This window comes from Nicotiana tabacum, chromosome 4 (assembly GCF_000715075.1).
Source record: "Nicotiana tabacum cultivar K326 chromosome 4, ASM71507v2, whole genome shotgun sequence".
Classification (NCBI taxonomy): Eukaryota; Viridiplantae; Streptophyta; class Magnoliopsida; order Solanales; family Solanaceae; genus Nicotiana; species Nicotiana tabacum.
This window is the reverse complement of record NC_134083.1, coordinates 46,529,169-46,536,545: the sequence shown is the minus strand read 5'-3', so window position 1 is coordinate 46,536,545 and position 7,377 is coordinate 46,529,169.

Here is a 7,377-nt window from a genome sequence, read left to right as displayed (position 1 = left end):
CTCCAACTGCAATTTCCAGCTTCAACAAATCCGTTAACCACCCGGAATCACCCCGAGGCCCTCCGAACCTCAACCAAAAATACCAACAAGTCATATATCAACATACCAACTTAGTCGAACCTTCGAATAACTCAAAACAACATCAAATCATCAAATCACCGTCGGATTCAAGCCTAAGAACTTTTAAATTTTCAAATTCGGCAACCGATGCCAAAACCAACCAAACCACGTCCGAATGACCTCAAATTTTGCACACACGTCAAAAATGACACTACGAACCTACTCCAACTTCCAGAATTCCATTCCGACCCCGATATCAAATTTTCCACTGCCGACTGAAATCGTCAAATTTCCAATTTCGCCAATTCAAGCCTAATTCTACCACGGACCTCCAAATCAGATTCCAGACGCACTCCTATGTACGAAATCACCTAACGGAGCTAGAGGAACCATCAGAATTCTAATCCAAGATCGTTTATACATAGGTCAACATCTGGTTGACTTTTCCAACTTAAGTTTTTACTTAAGAGACTAAGTGTCTCAATTCACTCCGAGTTCCTTTCGGACCCGAACCAACTAACCCGATATAACATAATATAGCTGAATAACAAGAAAGAAGTAGAAATGGGGAAAACGGGGTTATAACTCTCGAAACGACCGGCCAGCTCATTATATCCTCCCCCTCTTAAACATCCGTTCGTCCTCGAACGGGATCTAGAAACATACCTAGAGTCTCGAATAGGCATGGATATCTGCTCCGCATCTCCCGCTCGGTCTTCCAGGTGGCCTCCTCCACAAGCTGACCTCTCCATTGCACCTTCACTGAAACTATATCCTTTGACCTCAACCTTAGAACCTGCCGATCTAAAATAGCCATCGGCTCCACATCATAAGTCATATCACCCTCCAACTGGACCGTGCTGAAATCCAAAACATGGGACGGATCTCTAATATACTTCCGGAGCATGGAAACATGAAACACTGGATGCACACTCGACAAGCTGGGTGGCAAGGCAAGCTTATAAGCTACCTCTCCTATCCTCTGAAGCACTTCAAAAGGCCCAATGAACCGGGGGCTCAACTTGCCCCTCTTCCCAAACCTCATAACACCCTTCATGGGTGATACCTTCAGCAAAACCTTCTCCCCAACCATAAAAGACACATCATGGACCTTCCTATTCGCGTAGCTCTTCTGCCTAGACTGCGCCGAGCATAGCCGCTCCTGAATTAATTTCACCTTATCTAATGCGTCCTGAACCAAGTCTGTACCTAAGAGCCTAGCCTCACCCGGCTCAAACCATCCAACCGGAGATCTACACCTCCTCCCATACAAAGCCTCGTACGGAGCCATCTGAATACTCGACTGATAAATGTTATTATATGCAAACTCCGCGAGTGGCAAAAACTGGTCCCATGAACCCCCAAAGTCAATGACACAAGCACGCAACATGTCCTCCAATATCTAAATAGTGCGCTCGGACTGCCCGTCCGTCTGAGGGTGAAAAGCTGTGCTTAACTCAACCTGAGTACCCAACTCTCACTGCATGGCCCTCCAAAACTGCGACGTGAACTGAGTACCCCTATCTGAAATGATGAAAACTGGGACACCATGCAGGCGAACGATCTCTCAGATGTAAATTTCAGCCAACCGCTCTGAAGAGTAAGTAGTACCAATTGGAATGAAGTGCGCGAACTTGGTCAGCCAATCCACAATAACCTAAATAGCGCCGAACTTCCTCGAAGTCTATGGGAGCCCAACTACAAAGTCCATAGTGATCCGCTCCCACTTCCACTCTGGGATCTCTAACCTCTGAAGCAAGCCACCCCGTCTCTGATGCTCATACTTAACCTGCTGACAGTTTAGACACCGAGCCACAAACCCAACTATATCCTTCTTCATCCGCCTCCACCAATAATGCTGCCTCAAATCCTGGTACATCTTCGCGGCACCCGGATGGATGGAATACCGCGAGCTGTGAGCCTCCTCAAGAATCAACTCTCGAAGCTCATCTACATTAGGCACACATATCCGGTCCTGCATTCTCAGCACCCCGTCATCACCAATAGTCACATCCCTAGCATCACCTCTCCGAACCCTGTCCTGAAGAACGAGAAAGTGAGGGTCATCATACTGACGCTCCCTGATACGGTCATAAAGAGAAGACTTGGAGACCACACAAGCCATGTCACGCCCCGAACCTAGGAGCGAGACAAGCACCCCGTGCCTCACCTAACCTGGCGTACCAAATTGCGACTAAGGGACTCTGAACACATAATGTCATACTTTGGCCATGGGGCCACCTTGCAAGACAATTTGCGAAGCAAAATATAAAACTGAATGGAAACTAGCACTAACTAAATATCAATATAAAGCTAGGCCGACAAGGCCGTCATAGCTACTACAGCTGACAAACCACCAATTTATACAAACCCAACATACTGCACTAACCAACAGTATGCCTACAAGCCTCTACTGATAGATGTACTGTGATCGGAACAGGGCCCCGACCTACCCATAACATATATACAGATATACATAAGATGTACACAAAACTCTAGTCCTGGCAACTCCGAAAGACGTGGAGCTTACCGATCAGGCGGAACTCCGGAAACACCTACTGAGGAGGTCTACCCGTCTGTCTGTCTGAACCTGCACGCATGAAATGCAGCGCCCCAAAAAAGGGACGTCAGTACGAAATAATGTACCGAGTATGTAAGGCAATAAAATAACTGAAATCTGAAACTGAACTGATAATATGATAACTGAAATTAACTGGGAGTCAAAGATGATCTGGAGATATACTTACCTGCTGATACTGACTCAACTCCTTCAATATAGTAAGTAAAATAATTGTACGGCCTTATAAGGCTCGGTATATATAACTGCTCTGCCATAGTAGGCTCGCTTATAGGCGCTCGGCCATACTAGGCTATGTATCTCGACCATGCTGGGCTCGCTCATAGGCGCTCGGCCACAGTAGGCTCGGTATATAACTTTCCATCTGATCAGAGGTTGCCCAATAGGGGCCTGCCCATCGATTATAGCTCGATGGTAATGAAAATACTGTAATACTGTATATATAGGCTTGCTGCTCTCTTGACTGAAAGAAGACAATACTAAAATTGAATATAGAGTCTCGATAAGGAATAATATTGTAACTTATGAGACTAGAATAGTGTGAATAAATTCATGAATATGAACTTCTCTTTTTGTCTCATTACTAACACATGTAGCTACGAGATCATGCCAAAATGAAGGAAGGCTTAGCCTTAACATACCTTATCACAATCTTTTCAATCACCAAGTTGAACTCACCTCTTCGCACCTTAATCTACAAGAATGATAATAATACTATCGTTAAGTTACGAAAGGTACAACTATCGCACAACGAACGACAAACCTATTTTGTATTAAAACGGGCAGCATCTCCCCTATAATATGCCCTTCCTCCAACTTCAAGATAACACCAACAATACAAGGACAGAACAATAACAACATATATACATCATTTTCCAGCCCTATATACACCATCAAATACTACAAAACAGCCCAACACACCCCAATCTCTTCGTACACAAAACGACCACCGTAGTAGTGTCAAACGACCCGAAAATGTTATGACGAACGACCAGCCAACCACCCTACATTTATATGGTGTTTATAAACCCCCTTCCTCCTCCAAAACTCCACAAAATAGTAATAAAACACGCAGCCCAACAGCAACACAAAACAGTCCACAAAACAGTCCGCTACAAGTGAATAACTCGAACTCACGGCTTCCGATCACCATCCCGTGAGTTCTTACAAGTATAGAACGACTTACCATGAATTTACAGAAGAAAAAATGGATGAAAGAGAGCAGTAAACTCACCTTATTTGTTGGATAACTCAGCTCCTATCTTGGTTCTTCAAACTCTAAGTTTTACCTCCAATTGGAACTTGAAAGGGAGAGAAAATCAATTAGGGTTTGTGGGAAATTTTTGGGAGGATTCTTTGCAGAGCTTATGTCTGGTTATTATGATCTATTTTAAGTCTAATATATGAAGAAAATAGGCCCTTAAAAGGCCTCTTTGGACGACCCGAAATGGCCCATTTTTGGGCTTTCATTTAAACAAGTAGGTGACACACCTACTTGTCACCTAGCAGCTTGCGCAGTATCGCAAAAATGCACATATCTCTCTACTCCGATGTCGTATTGACAAATGGTTTAATGCGTTGGAAAATAGACTCATAGATCTTTAATTTGATGGGTGGAACACACCATAACTCTAAGTATATTGGGAGAAAATTGCAGTTACATTTGACCCAAAGTTTCAGTAAAACTTATGAATGTAACTTGTGATGACTTTCATCGACTTTTGTTCCACAACTCTCTTGACTTCAAAACATAACACACGGATGTCATACGACTAATATAAATCATAACATAATCTCCTTATCATGTTAAGTACCCTAGTCTCACCCCAAAGGTATATGTTATAACATTCCCAACTTGTCGACTTTCGACGAAACATTATTTTCTTCAATTGCTTTAGCTTCTGAACTATCCAACCCTCTTTGTACTTGTTGTTCATGATCTTCAATATTTGTAACCTCAGAGGTAACATGATTAACTTACTTTATATACTTTTAAATATTATCTCATTTTTTTGTCCTACATTAGTTTGCTTACGACGCATTTTTACATACGAAAATATAGGGTGTAACATCACTCCCCCTTGGGAACATTCGTCCTCGAATGTTTACTCTTGGAGACTTTGGAAACTTTTTCCAGAGTATCCTTCGTACACTAGGTTAAAACCAACCTGCACGTAGCCAGAAACATACTATGCATGCCACACATGGCCAATCTTTATAAATAGCAGCAATTTGCCTCACCGACCGTAAATCATAAATATTGAAAGTGAAAAATAAAAGCTTACCTGATGACCTGCTAGCCTACATAGAGCTATGTTGTAGCGTCCCATCTCGAACCATATCTTCATTTTGAAATAGGTGGGGGTATTTAGACTTCATTTCTTCCTCCGATTCCCACGTCATCTCTTCTACATTCTTGCTCCTCCATAAAACCTTTACGGAAGCTACCTCCTTATTTCGTAGATTGCGGATTTGTCGGTCTAGGATGGCAACTGGAATTTCCTCGTATGACAAGTCCTCTGTAATCTGTACATCATCCGTGGGCACCACTCGGGTAGGATCGCCAATGCACTTCCGTAGCATAGATACGTGAAAAACCGGATGGACAGACTCCAATTCTGAGGGCAACTCTAACTCATAAGCTAGTTGGCCCACTCTCCGAATGATCCTATAAGGCCCAATATACCGTGGGCTAAGCTTTCCTTTCTTGCCAAACCTCATCACGCCCTTCATAGGTGATACCTTTAAGAATACCCAGTCATTAATCCTAAACTCTAAGTCTCGTCACCGCACGTCAAAATATGACTTCTGACGACTCTGAGCTATCAACAGTCGCTCCCGGATAACCTTTACTTTCTCTACGGCCTGCTGAACCAGGTCTGGCCCATGTAACCCAGATTCTCCAACATCAAACCACCCTATAGGAGATCTGCACTTACGCCCATACAAAGCCTCGTACGGAGCCATCTGGATACTGGAGTGGTAACTGTTATTATATGCAAACTCGATAAGAGGTAGATGTTCATCCCAACTTCTTTTAAAATCCAACACACATACTCGTAACATATCCTCGAGCGTCTGAATTGTGCGCTCGGCTTGTCCATCAGTCTGTGGATGAAAAGCTGTGCTGAGATTCACCTGAGTCCCTAGACCTCTCTGAAATGACCTCCAAAAATGTGCTGTAAACTGAGCCCCACGGTCAGATATAATAGAAACTGGTACTCCGTGTAGCCGCACTATCTCCTTAATATATAACTTTGCATAATCTTCTGCTGTATATGTAGATCTGACCGGTAGGAAGTGAGCTGATTTCGTGAGCCTATCGACTATCACCCATATGGAATCGAACTTACGATTAGAACGAGGTAAACCCATGATAAAGTCCATGTTTATCGCCTCCCATTTCCATGTCGGGATCTCTATAGTCTGCATTAGCCCTCCGGGCTTCTGGTGTTCTACCTTCACTTGCTGGAAACTAGTACATTGGGCGACAAACTCAGCAATGTTCTTCTTCATATCATTCCACCAGTACATATCCTTAATGTCATGATACATCTTCGTCGATCCAGGGTGGATGGAATACCATGAATAATGTGCCTCTGACATAATCCTGTCTCGTAGCCCTGCTACATCTGGAACACACAAACGACCCTTGTATCTGAGAACCCCATCTCCCTTGAGCTCTAACAATGGCTTCTTCTGCTGCGGAACTCGCTCTCTCAACTCGACCAACTCTGGGTCCTCGTACTGCCTTTCCTTGACTTCAGCTATGAGGGATGATTTTGCAGTGTTTTGGATTACAACTCCACCATCCTCAGAATCTACTAACCGAACCCCCAACGAAGCCAATTGATGAATATCTCTAGCTAATTGTCTTTTCTCGGGCTCTACATGTGCTAAGCTACCCATAGATCGGCGACTTAAGGCATCTGCTACAACATTAGCTTTCCCTGGATGGTAGAGAATGTTAACATCGTAATCTTTCAATAACTCAAGCCATCGCCTCTGTCGCAAATTCAACTCTTTCTGCTTGAAAATATATTGTAGGCTTTTATGATCAGTAAATATATCAACATGAACACCATATAAATAATGCCGCCATATCTTAAGTGTATGGACAACCGCAGCTAACTCGAGGTCGTGGGTCGGATAATTCCTCTCGTGCTTCCTCAACTGCCTTGAAGCATATGCAATTACCTTCCCATGTTGCATCAGGACACATCCTAACCCGACACCTGATGCATCACAATACACGGCATAACCCTCTAGACCCTCTAGAAGTGTTAGAACTGGAGCTGAGGTCAACTTGTTCTTAAGCTCTTGGAAACTCCGCTCACAAGCCTCTGTCCATTGAAACTTAGTTTCTTTCTGTGTCAACTTCGTCAATGGTGCCGAAAGGGAAGAAAAACCCTCTACGAACCTCCGATAGTATCCTGCTAAGCCTAGAAAGCTACGAACCTCTGTCGGAGTGGTAGGTCTAGGCCAAGATTTCACGGCCTCAATCTTCTGAGTGTCCACCTTTATCCCTTCATCTGATACAATATGCCCCAAGAATGCTACAGACTTCAACCAGAACTCACATTTAGAAAACTTAGCATACAACTTACGATCACGGAGGGTTTGGAGTACCGCTCGCAGGTGGTCCGCATGCTCATCCTCTGAACGGGAATAAACCAGAATATCATCAATAAATACTATCACGAACAGATCTAAAAATGGCCGGAATAGGCTATTCATCA